Source organism: Pleurodeles waltl, chromosome 11 (assembly GCF_031143425.1).
Source record: "Pleurodeles waltl isolate 20211129_DDA chromosome 11, aPleWal1.hap1.20221129, whole genome shotgun sequence".
NCBI lineage: Eukaryota > Metazoa > Chordata > Amphibia > Caudata > Salamandridae > Pleurodeles > Pleurodeles waltl.
Genome location: NC_090450.1, coordinates 295831609 through 295846147, shown reverse-complemented (window position 1 = coordinate 295846147; position 14539 = coordinate 295831609).

The window sequence follows — 14539 nt, the reverse complement described above, 5'->3', positions numbered from 1 at the left end:
CAAATAGGTCAGCGCCCATCAGAAGATCGACATTTGGCTTGCCATCGCCAAGGACGTCCGGGCCCTCGGGGTCCACTACAGACGGGGCACCCACTGCCGAAAGAGGTGGGAGGACATACGCCGCGGGACCAGAAAGACCGCTGAGTCTCTGCTGGGGATGGCCTCCCAACATAGGAGGGGTGCCAGCCGCCAATTGACCCCCCTGATGTCCCGGATCCTGGCGGTGGCCTACCCCGATTTGGATGGGCGCGTGAGGACATCACAGCACACACAAGGGGGTGAGTATCAGCACATTCTGCTATCTTTGCGCGCAGTGGAGGTGTCTGGGTTGGGGAGGAGGGCTGTGGGTAACTCAAGGCCAGGGCGCTTTCTGTAGGCTAGTCCCTTCCGTTAGGCATGGCCCTGTGCTCCCGCCCCCCACCTCTGTAGGGTGCAAAGTAGAGCTATCCATGGTCCTGCATCACCCATGTGTGCATTTGTCGTCCATAGACCTGTAGGCCTAGTCACAAGAACTGAGTAGTGTACCCCGATTGCGCAGCGTAGTGCAGGGGGCTTCTGTGTCTGTCCTCTCTGCCAACGGTGTTGCCAATGCATGCACTCAACCTGTCTTCATTTCTCCCCCCCCACCCATTTTCTTTTTCTTCCTGTGCATGTGTGCATTAGCATCATCAGGCGGAGGAGAAGTGGCATCGGCGCACGAGGGAGCTGCATCTCACATGGCCCCGGAGGGCCATGCAACCGACTCCGAGTTCACCAGTGAGACGGAGGGCGAGGGGAGCTCCACAACGGGGACCTGTGGAGACGTCAGAGACACCGACACGTCCTCAGAAGGGAGCCACCCAGCGCACCAGCCCCGCCCTCCCAGCAGCCCCTCAGCCTTCGCTCCGTGCCAGCTCACCCAGGAAGGTGGGCATCTCCTTCGCCCCAGGCACCTCAGGCCCTGCCCCAGTTACCCCTGCTGCCCTCAGTGAGGAGGTCATTGACCTCCTTCAGACCATCATTGTTGGGCAGTCTACCCTTTTGAATGCCATCCAGGGTGTAGAAAGGGAGGTGCATCGGAGCAATGCATACCTGGAGGGCATTCATTCGGGTCAGGCTGCCCATCAGCGATCGTTCAACGCTCTGGCCTCAGCACTGACGGCAGCCATTGTCCCTGTCTCCAGCCTCCCTCTTCTAACTCCCTCCACCCAGTCCCAGTCTCCTGTTCCTCAGCCTATCCCATCCACACCATCAGACCAGCCTGCACACACCTCAACACCCGAGGGCAGCTCATCCAGACATAAGCACCACAGATCCCACAAGCATTCACACAAGCAACATCCAGATGCAGACATGCCAACAGTCACTACCACCTCTGTGTCCCCCTCGTCTCCCTCCTCCCTCCCTGTGACGTCTCCACTCACACCTGCATGCACACCACCATCAGCCAGTACTTCCATCACCAGCACACCCTCCATTACAGTCAGCACACGTGCAGTCACCACCCCCACTGCCATTTACACGTCCCCTGTGTCCACTCCCACTGTGTCTGTCACCCCCTCTTCCAAACCACAAAAACGCAGGCAGCCACCCACCCAACAGCCATCCACCTCACGACAGCCTCCAGCCCAAGCACCTGCACCCAAAGACAGCACACTTGACTCTCCTACAACCACATCCTCTTCCTCCACTCCCATACCCACTGCACCTACCCTTCCCATTGCTCCTAAAAAACTTTTCCTCTCCAAAATTAACCTCTTTGCATCACCTGACCCACCCCCTCCATCTGGTAAGGGTCCAAAGAGCACCTCAGCCACCACCAGCCCTGCATCTAGTATCACCATAGTGCAGGGCTATTGGAGTCCACCAGCTCCTAGGGAAGGAACATCGCCCAGCAGCAAGGGGACAGCCAGCCCACCCCCTGGGAAGAGGACAAGAAAAATGTAGGGCCGGCGCGAAAAGCCTGAGACGGCTGCCACCAAGGAGAGTGGCCTTGCCCCGTCACCTGCCACATCATCTAAGGGAGGCAAGGGCCAGAGAGCTGCAGTGAAGGAGGGCAAGGGCAGCAGGGCGGAGAAGACATGCAGCAGGCGAGCGCACCAGGAGGGCCCCACCAGCCCCATACCGGGTGTGACGGACGACACCCACGGGCCCAAGACTCCATCACAGGAGGGCCCCGCTACCGCAAGGTCGGAGGGCGACTAAGTGGGGAGTCTTGGCCAGGTCTGGCTCCCTTGAAAGACAGGACAAGCACTGCTGAACAGGGCCCCGCCGTGAAGAGAACCGCTGAACAGGGCCCCGCCAAGACAGGCACCGCTGAACAGGGCCCCGCCGAGAAGAGCACCGCTGAACAGGGCCCCGCCAAGACAGGCACCGCTGAACAGGGCCCCGCCAAGACAGGCACCGCTGAACAGGGCCCCGCCGTGAAGAGCACCGCTCCGCTGGGCCCTTCCTGTCAAGCACCGCTCCGCTGGGCCCTTCATCTCAAGCACCGCTCCGCTGGGCACCGCCGTCTCAAGCACCGCTCCGCTGGGCCCTTCATCTCAAGCACCACTCCGCTGGGCACCGCCGTCTCAAGCACCGCTCCGCTGGGCCCTTCATCTCAAGCACCGCTCCGCTGGGCCCTTCATCTCAAGCACCGCTCCGCTGGGCACCGCCGTCTCAAGCACCGCTCCGCTGGGCCCTTCCTGTCAAGCACCGCTCCGCTGGGCTCTTCCTGTCAAGCACCGCTCCGCTGGGCCCTTCATCTCAAGCACCGCTCCGCTGGGCCCTTCATCTCAAGCACCGCTCCGCTGGGCCCTTCCTGTCAAGCACCGCTCCGCTGGGCCCTTCCTGTCAAGCACCACTCCGCTGGGCCCTTCATCTCAAGCACCGCTCCGCTGGGCCCTTCATCTCAAGCACCGCTCCGCTGGGCCCTTAATCTCAAGCACTGCTCCGCTGGGCCCTTCATTTCAAGCACCGCTCCGCTGGGCACCGCCGTCTCAAGCACCGCTCCGCTGGGCCCTTCATCTCAAGCACCGCTCCGCTGGTCCCTTCCTGTCAAGCACCGCTCCGCTGGGCCCTTCATCTCAAGCACCGCTCCGCTGGGCCCTTCATCTCAAGCACCGCTCCGCTGGGCCCTTCCTGTCAAGCACCGCTCCGCTGGGCCCTTCCTGTCAAGCACCACTCCGCTGGGCCCTTCATCTCAAGCACCACTCCGCTGGGCCCTTCATCTCAAGCACCGCTCCGCTGGGCCCTTAATCTCAAGCACTGCTCCGCTTGGCCCTTCATTTCAAGCACCGCTCCGCTGGGCACCGCCGTCTCAAGCACCGCTCCGCTGGGCCCTTCATCTCAAGCACCGCTCCGCTGGGCCCTTCATCTCAAGCACTGCTCCGCTGGGCCCCGCCGTCTCAAGCACCGCTCCGCTGGGCACCGCCGTCTCAAGCACCGCTCCGCTGGGCCCTTCATCTCAAGCACCGCTCCGCTGGGCCCTTCGTCTCAAGAACCGCTCCGCTGGGCCCTTCATCTCAGGCACCGCTCTGCTGGGCACCGCCGTCTCAAGCACCGCTGGTCCATTGACAGTGCCGGTTCTGTGTCGAGCAGGTGTTCACGAAGCACTCTGGGCACCATGCCTCCTCCAATACCAGTGGAGTCGGTTATCCATCTGATGGACTGTGGCTTTGCACTCCCCAGGATTGAACAGTGGGCAACCCTCCCACTGTAGAGACTTGTGAGACTGTGGCTTTGCACTCCCCAGGATAAAGCAGTGGGCAAACCACCCACTGTAGAGACTTGTGAGACTGTGGCTTTGCACTCCCCAGGATGGTACAGTGGGCATGGAGGCCCCTCGTGGATCTGGCGTCGTGGACTCATGTGGCTGAGGTGCCCCCCTTTCCCTTCCCCCTGAGGTGCCTGTTGTTTTATCATCTGATGCCCCTGCAGTGTTCTCTCCAATGGTATCCGGTCTCCTGTGTGGGCTTTGCCCATGTGTTAGTACACATTGGCCCACGGACTATGGATATTTAATGAACTGTGCAGGACTTATTGACTATGTTTATACTTTGCACTATGTTCATTATTTCTTTTGTATATTTCATATGGCATATTTACCATGACTTCAATGAACCTATTTTATACATAAATTTTAAACTTCATTTTAATTATGTCTTTGCATTCTTCTGGGGGGTTTGGGGGGTGTCACTCTGACTTGTTGCTCTGCATTGGTGTGTAGGTATTGGGGGGGTGGGGTGGGGGGGTGGGTGTATCGCGTATGTGTGTGCACGTAACCTTTCCTCCTCCCCCCTCCCCTGTGTCGTAGGTGCAGTACTCACCGTTGTCGTCTGCGCCGGCGTTCGTACTCGTGGTAGATGAGCAGATAGACAATAGCTGGTAGGATGTTTAATTCGGGTTCCATGCTGTCCAGATTCCTCGTGGAGTGTGTGGAGGTGAGCGTTTTCCCGTTCGTAGTCTGTTTCCGCCGTGTTTTTATCGGCGGGGCTCCGGCCCCGGAAAAGGTGGCGGATTGGTGAGTTGTGATAGGGTGGGCGGTAAATTGTCTGCCGTCTGCCTGTTGGCGGTGACCGCCGTGCTGTTTGTCGGTCCCGCCGTGGCGGTCGGAGTGTTAAAGTGGCAGTCTGTGTTGGTGGTTCCCGCCAGGGTCAGAATTGCATTTTTTGGACCGCCTGCCTGTTGGCGGGTTGGCCGCCGCTTTATCACCGACCGCCAGGGTTGGAATCACCCCCTAAAGGTCTATATATGTGAGCCCAAAAATGTAAAGGACACCACATGCACGGAAGATAGGAGCCCTCAAAGGTAAAGTGAATATAGACCAAAGTAAACAACAGACATGCATTGGTAGAAGAATAAAAGTGCTAAAAAAAAAAAAGAGTAACAGTAATTGGGCATATGACTGAATGACTGATATCTATGTTGACTAGCAATCAGTTCTTGTGGCTCCTAAGCATGTCATGCAACAGGTAGCATGCATGAATTGTGACAGCTCGTAAAATCACAAGACACGTGGCTGTGCTAAGCCAGGATGGTAGCAAGAGGTCAACCTTCATATGACAAATAAATGATGCATGTCCAAAACTGTGAGTGGCAGCCATAATTGGGTCGGAAACAAATCCTTGATTTAGGGTGAGTGCAATTACAACAACATTACAAAAATGCATGTCCCATGACTTACCAACACAGAGCAACAGCGTATGAATCTGTTTTTGAATGTTTATCCATGCACATCCAGATTGTCACGCACATTGCTGAATGATGTCTGGAGAGAACTGATGTGACACCATTGCCTACCTGACAGGTAATTGACCATAAGGGAAACACATAGTCACACAGGTCTCAAAGTACTGGTTGCAGAGACAAGGCATCTGCTTGTCATGACCTGTGCAGACATGCTACCAGCTAGACAGTGAATCAGGATGGAGACCGTACAGTAGATAACCAGAAGATTTAATAAACTATAACTATAGGCCCAAAATTCACTAAACTAACTAACCGACGTATACTAACCTGAGCTACACTACCTTATCCTAACTTATACTACAACTAAATTAGCATATCCACTCACTGGGGTACGACTTGTCTCATGGAACGTGGCAGGTTTGAAATCTGTTCTCCCTCTTCCATCTTTTACCTCTTTTATTGAAGAACATGACATATGTCTTCTCCAAGAGACGTGGTCAACTGATCCACTTTTTCAAACAGGCTACTGAAACTTCCACATCCCTGCTGTGCCCAGTACTAGAGGAAGGCTTCTGGGGGCTTGACCATCTGGATCAGAACATCACTTAACTGTCGTATATTACAGCTACCCACCGATTCTCCCGACCTGTTAGGTCTTCGTCTATCATTCGGGCCTGACACTGTTGTGAACATCTTCAATATCTACACTCGAGTGGTCGGGGGGTCAAGTCTCCAAAACCCTTTGGGGCATATTTATACTCTGTTTGCGCCGGATTTGCGTCGGTTTTTTTTACGCAAATCCGACGCAAAGCTAACTCCATATTTATACTTTGGCGTTAGACCCGTCTAGCGCCAAAGATCTTGGAGTTTGCGTCATTCTTTTGCGTGGACACCTAACTTGCATTAATGATATGCAAGGTAGGCGTTCCCTTCTAAAAAATGACTCTAAGGCATGTGCGCCTTATTTAAACTCCCGTGCAAAAATGACGCACGGGAGTGGGCGGGCCTTAAAAAATGACGTCCAGCCGCTTTTGCATCATTTTTTAACGCCTGGTCAGGGCAGACGTTAAGGTACCTGTGGGCTCGGAAGGAGCCCAGAGGTGCCCTCCCATGCCCCCAGGGACACCCCCTGCCACCCTTGCCCACCCCAGGAGGACGCCCAAGGATGGAAGGACCCATCCCAGGGAACTTAAGGTAAGTTCAGGTAAGTATATATATATTTTTTTTTTGTGGCATAGGGGGGCCTGATTTGTGCCCCCCTACATGCCACTATGCCCAATGACCATGCCCAGGGGACATAAGTCCCCTGGGCATGGCCATTGGTCAAGGGGGCATGACTCCTGTCTTTGCTAAGCCAGGAGTCATTTCAATGGGGGTTGGGCGTAAAAAAAAATGTCACAAATCGGGTTGAGGCCCAAATTTTGCCTCAGACCTGACTTGCCCCATTTTTTGACGGCCAAGCTCCATTTTCCCCTACGCCGGCGCTGCCTGGTGTGAGTCATTTTTTTTGACGCACACCAGTCAGCTGCGCCGGCTAACGTCATTCAATAAATAAGGCGCCCGCATGGCGCTTTGGAATGGCGTTAGCCGGCGTTAACATTTTTGACGCACAACTGCGTTGGCGCAGTTGTGCATCAAAAAGTATAAATACGGGCCTTTGTGTCCTGGCAGCCCTCTTGCAAAACTGCCCCCCCATCATAAAACCATTGTGGCAGGTGACCTTAATGTCACATTCGAACCTCTAGACTGGGATGATCTCAGGTCCACAGACGAGGAGGATCGAGCTTGGTCTATCCCCGCCCTGTCCATTTCACCCATCAAGAGATGGACGCAGGTCGATGTCCAAGTTAAGTCACTGACCATGGAATTTGGGCTCAGGGCATTAAATGGCAGAAATAAATCAGACGTCAAAGGCCATCACACATTCAACAAAACCAACCACACCAGCAGAATCGACTACTGTCTATTCGACATAAGATTATGGCCCCTAGTCATCGACATGACGATCATTGAAAGAACTGAAAGTGATCATAATCCTCTCCCTGTCCACACGTTAGCTTTGGGCAACCACTCGCCCATGATTCACTCCTCAGTAGCAGCACCAGAGGGTATTAGCCTGGTTAACAACAAACAACACCTAAAGTGGGACAAGGTTGCGGCTCGGACCGCACTCATCAACGCAGCTAATAACACCCTAAAGGCTACATTAATGAACCTAGAAGTGAGTCCTGCAATCCCCTATAAGGAAATAAGTTTAATTCACACCTCATGCTTCAGGGATATCGCAGCCCACTTCTCAGTATCCATAGCCCATGATGGCAAGGGACCCAAAGGTAGGCACCGCTGGTTCAATAAAATGTGCTGGTCCTTAAATAAGCACGTCATACAAGCTATTAAATCCAAGGATGCCACCGCCATCCACCTAGCTTGAAAGTCCTACAAGTCAGCCATAAGCAAAGCCAAGCGTGACCAAGATGATAAGTGGTGAACAGCACTTAGCGACGCTGTGCGCGAAAGGAACTGTAGTCAGTTCTGGTCCTTGGCAGTGCGAGGCCCAGAAAGCAGTGGACTGAACATTACAAACAACATCGCCCCAAAACACTGGGTAGACCATTTTAGTAGGCTGTACTCCCATGACCATGATAGCCCCACTCCTGTTCACATGGACCCCCTGCCTAAACACTTCTTCAGCACCCACCACTGATGTGCCCCAGCTGTTCTCTCAAAGTGACATAACATATTCCTTAGGCACCATAAAACGCGGCAGGACCCCCGGCTCGGATGGTGTTCCAGCAGACCTGTTCTCAACCGACATTGTATCCTGGTCAAGATACCTCACCATCATAGCGAACGCAATGGCATCTGGGGCGCCTATCCCTGAGTCCTGGAAAGGGGCTATTGTTGCCCCGATCTTTAAAAAGGGCGACAGATCACTGCCCTGCAACTACAGACCAATTAGTCTAATTGACTGTGTGCAAAAAGTCTTCTGCCTCTTGGGAAAGATCGAAGACTGGATGCCTGAACATGATATCCTTAGTCCCCTCCAAGCCGGTTTCCGGAAAAAAATATCTACCACTGAACAAGCCCTCAGGTTCCTATTTTTGTACTGGAAAACAGTGCTCATTGGTAAAGGGAGCCTTTATTTAGGTTTTGTGGATCTAAATTCTGCTTTTGACCCAGTACCTCGCAACAAACTATGGGACACTCTTTCCCGAATGGGAATCCCAGAGCACATCCTAGCACTATTGATACGGCTCCACGAGGACAACTACGCACGAGTCAGGTGGGACAATAAGGGGCAACTAACTGATAGAATCCATGTATCAAGGGGTGTGCTGCAAGGGTGTGTCCTTGCCCCAACCCTCTTCTCTTTGTATATCAATGAAATCGTCCCCTACCTGCTTAGAGTGGAGGCTGACGCACCATCACTTGGCACACAAAAAATCCCTGTCATGCTCTTTGCAGATGATACTCTCCTGATATCTAAGACCCCTAGTGGACTAAGGAAAGTCCTCACGTGCTTTGAGAAATTCTGCTCAACGCGGGGACATTAAATCAATGCCTCTAAAACAAAACTAATGACCCTCAATCCCCATAGATCTTTTAGAGGGAAGTTTACACTAGAGGGCACCACACTTGAGAAGGTGGGCATTTTCAGCTACCTGGGTATAGCATTGACTGACAACATGTCTTGGAAATCACACATAGGAAAACAAGCCTTAAAGCTAAAGCAAACAACAGGGGTACCATTAAAAAACTTTCACCTCTCGCATACAAAACCAATTCGCCCAGCAATACAGATATACGAAGCCCAGGCTGTGACCTCAGCACTTTACGGGGCTGAACTATGGGGTTACGCTAAAATCCAAGACATAACCATCGCTGAAAACAACTTCCTAAGAAACCTTGTGTCCCTTCAGCCAAGCACTCCACTGTTCCCCCTTTTTAAGGATCTTGGCATAAAACCCATTGGTAATAAAGCCCGCCTACGCCCTCTCCTGTACTGGCGGCGTCTCTGGACTACCCCAGAGCTTGAAACCTTTACTGAAGCCCTGCAGGTTATTTTAATTGCTGATCACCTTCACAGCATCCCCTGGCTACGATACATCAAGGGGTCACTTTACTCACTCGGGCTCAGTGAACTCTGGAATTCATCAACCACCTCCGTCTTTCCCTCGAAAAGCGAACTAAAGAAACTATATTGGCAAATGGAAGATCACGAAGATCTAGGGGCCGCATTTCACACTACATTATCCTGTGACTTTGTTAACTTAAAAGAGACATGCAAGTATGAGGCTTTTTGGGACATAATCACAGTCCCAAGGGAAAGGAAACTGTACTTTCAGCTCCGCATTGGATCGCTACCACTAAGACTTTTCACCAGCCGCTGGTCACACAAAGAATCAGCTGCTTGTCCAGCCTGTAAAGCCCCTGTTGAGAACCTCCCTCACGTCCTTTTTGCCTGCCCCACGTACACCGCCTCACGCAGGAAATGGCTGGCCCCGGAATAAAGACTGCTGGGAGTCCGCAGCTCTGAAATAGCCCTGCGAATCCTCAGATCAGACACTAGGCCAACGCTAGTGATCGCCGTTGCCAAGTTCCTCGGAGCTAGCTGGATCGCTAGAGGGAAATTTTAATCTGCTTAATGATTCCAACAAGACAGTCCCTTCACACTGTGTGAGTGTATTTTTTTTATTCCATTTTATCATTATATGTAATGTTATATTTATTACTTTGTGTATTTATTTGTATTTATTGCTGCTATGCGCTTTTATGGCTGTTGTAGCCAAAATTAAGTTTCTTTGACTTGACTTGAAATTAGCTTATCGTATCTTATCCTATACATTTAATGCCACGTGACAAACATCAACCCCCCATGTCCCTCAAACCACACTTTAGACAAGGACAACAGGAACTAGCTAATCTTTAACTAAGTAAACATATAGCCTTAGAAACATGAAAGAAATAGAGAAACCCAAAAACCCACCCACAAGAAGAACCACTATGTATTAACAATAACCTACGCTACAACCAATCTAACCCGAACTATCTAAATACCCCAGCTATGTCAAAATCTATATACAGGGGAAGGCAAGTAGTGTTGATACGTGAATTGTCTCCTTCAGTGCCTCCTCACTGCAGCCTTTATCTGCCTCAGCATCTTCAACATTTCTACACTGTAACGTTCAAGTCTGGCAATGCTGTGTCTTTGAACCACAAGTTCTGCATGAAATTTGTGTACATATGGGGGCTCAACAAAGAGAGGAACAGCATTTGGAGTGGTAGGGGCACTCATACGTCTAGCTGACGGTGATGGTCCAGTCCCTGTAAACTCTGCCCTAACCTTGAGCTTAGTTCTGCCTGCAGTGTGGGTGCTGGATGCAGATGGTTCCTTGGGAGGTCCCCCTTGAGGAAAGACCTTCCAGGAGCCCGATGATCGCTTGTACAGCCGTCCCAACTTCCAGAAGCCCTTCTACACCCAACAGATGTGGCTCTAGCATTCCGCCTGCTTCTCAAATTCATGCTTCTGAGATGGGGTCATGTTGGCAACCGAAACAGAAAGGTGACGTCAGTCAAATGTATTTTATGCAAATGAACAACAGGCCTGCAATAGAAGCACCATCTGCCGTCATCACACGTTGGCCATCACAAATCACAATGGTATCTTTAAGGGCAAGATTCATACACATCTGCACACCTACCATCATCTCCATATTGCTCATGTCCAAGGTATCAAGGCTAGCTAATGTTGAACGATACCATTGAACCATCTTGGAACATCTCCAAAGTACCATGTCACCACTGATTATTCTCATCGCACGCATCAGATATGTGACCATGGTAGGTCACACTCATCTTGTTGGATTGCCCATCAATGTCATTCCTGCATGGGCCATTGCCCTTAGATCTGTTGGCATGTACCAAGCTCATCTGAGGAAGGTCTGCCAGTTCAATGTAGTCTCCCAAAATGTAGTGCCTAATATGGCAAGGCCAGGACAGATGTCTGGACACACTGCTACATGGAAAATGGATGTGACCGGTATCACATGTGAAAATGGAGGTTGGAGCACTCACCCATGTCTCACAGAGGAACATAACTCTACAACCATATCCACTCAGGGCACTACCTGGTGAGCTGTGCCATGACCTCCTGCATTGTCCCAGAGTTACTTGCTGTGTCACACTATGCTGCCCATTGCCAGTATATGTGTCCAAATACCTTGTTAGTGTGTTGCAAAACAGAAGCCAGCACTGCCTTATCATATGTGGGTGCATGCATGCTCTACACATCCTCTGCACAGGGAGCTTTGAACAGCCCTGGCTAATGTTGTACATTGTGTGAAGCTGTTTGCATCATATCATGGGCACAATTGGACCATCACCATCTGATGATGTTGTGAGTAATGGCATGTCACGTGGCAATATTGTAAGGAAATCCCTCAGGCCAAATACACATGTCAAGATCTGTGAGGATGACATGGGTTCACAATGTTGCGAAATACGACACAGAGTATGTGGCACTACACCACATGGGTGGTCAAATCTACAACATTTTCATGACCTGAGTTACTGTGTTCCCTGTGTGCCACACAGAGCCGTAACATGTTTAGAGAACAACATTTTGCCACCCTGCATACATGTGTATGACCCTGTACTTCTGATACCTATTCTTACTGTCATCACTGTGTTTTCACCCTTCCACCATTTACAAGGCCCTTGAAGCACATGTTGCCATCAGTGCCTTGTTTTCTTGGGAGGCAGATCCTACATACAAAATCAACCATACAGTCCATATCCAAATATAGCATCTGATGTCTGTAGTAGCATACATACATTTGGTACATGGCATTGCACAAAACACACAACATCACACAATAATTGCACTAGACATTACACATACAGATTGACCCACACTGGTAGCTTTGCAGTCTCCAAAGTGTGCCACCTCTCCAATGGTATACAGCTGGGGTCCACCTGCAAGAAATAACTTGAGACATAGCACTGTGAAATTTGAACAATTAACACTATAGACAACTATTACACGTTACATATCATTTGCTAATGGACATAGATGACCTACATTATTGTATATACAAATAGGCCATTAGACATGTCTCAGTGAAATAAATTGGTAGGCCAGACTGACATTTATACATATGTGTTGGAACCATACATACATGCCTCAGCTACATTGTTCACATTTTGTAGATTGAGTACTTACTGCACCGTTTCCAAGCATAGCTAATTGTGATGGCACTCTGCACATACATGACTCACAGGACACACTCAGCCACGACACCCTTTACTCCTGCATCAGGGTTTTTTATCACATGTACAGGACTATGCAACATACAACAGTAGTCAGACCCTAGTGGACATGGGCACTTGTCCCTGGTAACCATGTACCCTTGCATCATGACACAGGTGTGTCGGCATTGGTGCACATCAGAATTCGGAGGCTAAACACAGGGGACAAGGACAGGAATATGCCATTTGTCTCCTTAATGGTAAATTTCTGCCCTTGTCATGAATGCTGTTTGGCACAGACACACTACTTACAGTCCTGCTCTTTGTCATAACTTGGTAAAGGAGACTGTATGGCCAACAAACATATATTTGCAATTCCAAAACAAGAGTTAGCCACATAGATTTTGTATTCAGAGTATTGCGAGTCACACACCCACATTTAGGAAAGCGCAGACAATGGACTTTATGTGCTGTGTCCCAAAGTGCAGGCAGCAGGCTGTCAAGCAAGAGGGTGTTTAAGGTGTCTGGTGCAGGCAAGTGTTGTGATGCTTAGGGCCTCATTTACAACACCCTTGTGCCACCAGAGTGTCACTTTTGGCAATGCTCTGGTGGCACTGTGCCCTGCACCATCTTTACAAGTCGCGTTAAGCCACTTTTTGTGGCTTAACACAGCTTTGTTTATATGGGCCACCCTGAAGCAGTTACCTGCGGCAAAGGGCCATGCAATGGGTGTTGCTGTGGACGTACCCACGCAACAACCAACGCTTTATAACACTACCCCAAATTTATGAAATTCGTAAACACGAGGCAGCGCTAATAATTAACGCCACCCCAGGGTTGGCATTAGAGTGTCACAATGATGAGAAATACTTTTGTTTCTCCTCACTTATTGCTCTTTCTATGTGTGCTGCATTCTGCAACACAGATGGAAGGAGCAAATCATCATTAATGATTGTTTTTGTGCACAAAAATATAATCATCCCCGCAACGTAGGGACCCTTGCACTATGGTGCATCTTGTAAATATGCCGCATCCCTGCATTCTGGAAATTATGCAGCTCAGCCCTGCAAAATGACTTGTGACAGTGTGCTTCACAATTTCCTAATACATAAGGCCCTTAGTACACATGTGTATGGATATGTGAATGTTGCCATTTGATCATGTTCCCACATTTCAGGGTTCTCCGGTCAGGGGACACACTGCCAGTTTGCTACCGGATATTGTATCTGCCCCTGGCAAGACATTTGGCATGCAGCGGACAGTCAACATTTCCTTAGCCTATAATCTACAAGGGGCTCATAGATAGTTGGAGTCAATCTTGCCCTGTTATCCATCAGATACTCATATTATCTACTAGGGACTTACAGGTAATTCGATCCAACCTGACCCTATTATCTACCAGGGACTTACAGGTGTCTGTTGGTTGCAATTGTGCTTGTGCCAATGTAGCATATGCCTTTTATTCAGAGTAGTGGCCCTAGGTCTGGGTAGCAGACCCAGGGTACAGCCAGGGTTAGTCCACCACCATTTCCAGTGACTAATATTTAGTATTATGTGCAAACTGGATGACTTTCTCACACTGTAACTGGGCAGATAATTTGGTTCAACACTGTGATGCTATATGTTTTCTCACATGGGTACAGTCTTTCTTGTCATCTCACTCTTCTGACATTGTGTGAGTTACTCATGCATCTACCACATATTGGACTGGAAACTGTGGACTCAGCAATGTTGCTGCTATTCATGCTACATTTTGGGCTTGCTCGGTATCTTCAACATACTTATTGTCCAGCTGTTACTGCTCCTTGTCAATGGCCCATGGGAGATTATGTCCTGTACATGTGTCTGGCAATATTCAGTACAGTGATAATGTTTCAATTGCTGTTGGTGGAGGGTAGGGTAAATGGTCCCATAACGTACCATGTCATTAGGAGTAATACATGTGTACTCTGGTAGCCCACCCCACAATGTAGCAGGCCTATTACGGCCATGATTTAGACTCTGCTTGGCTTCCCTGTTGGTGTGTTTGTGAGGAGTAGTCAGCCACAGCTATAGACAATATCCTTTGGCATCTGCACAGTGAGTAGGAGTGGTTTGGGGGTATGTTGTTTACAGCTAATGGTCTCACATCTAAGTACAA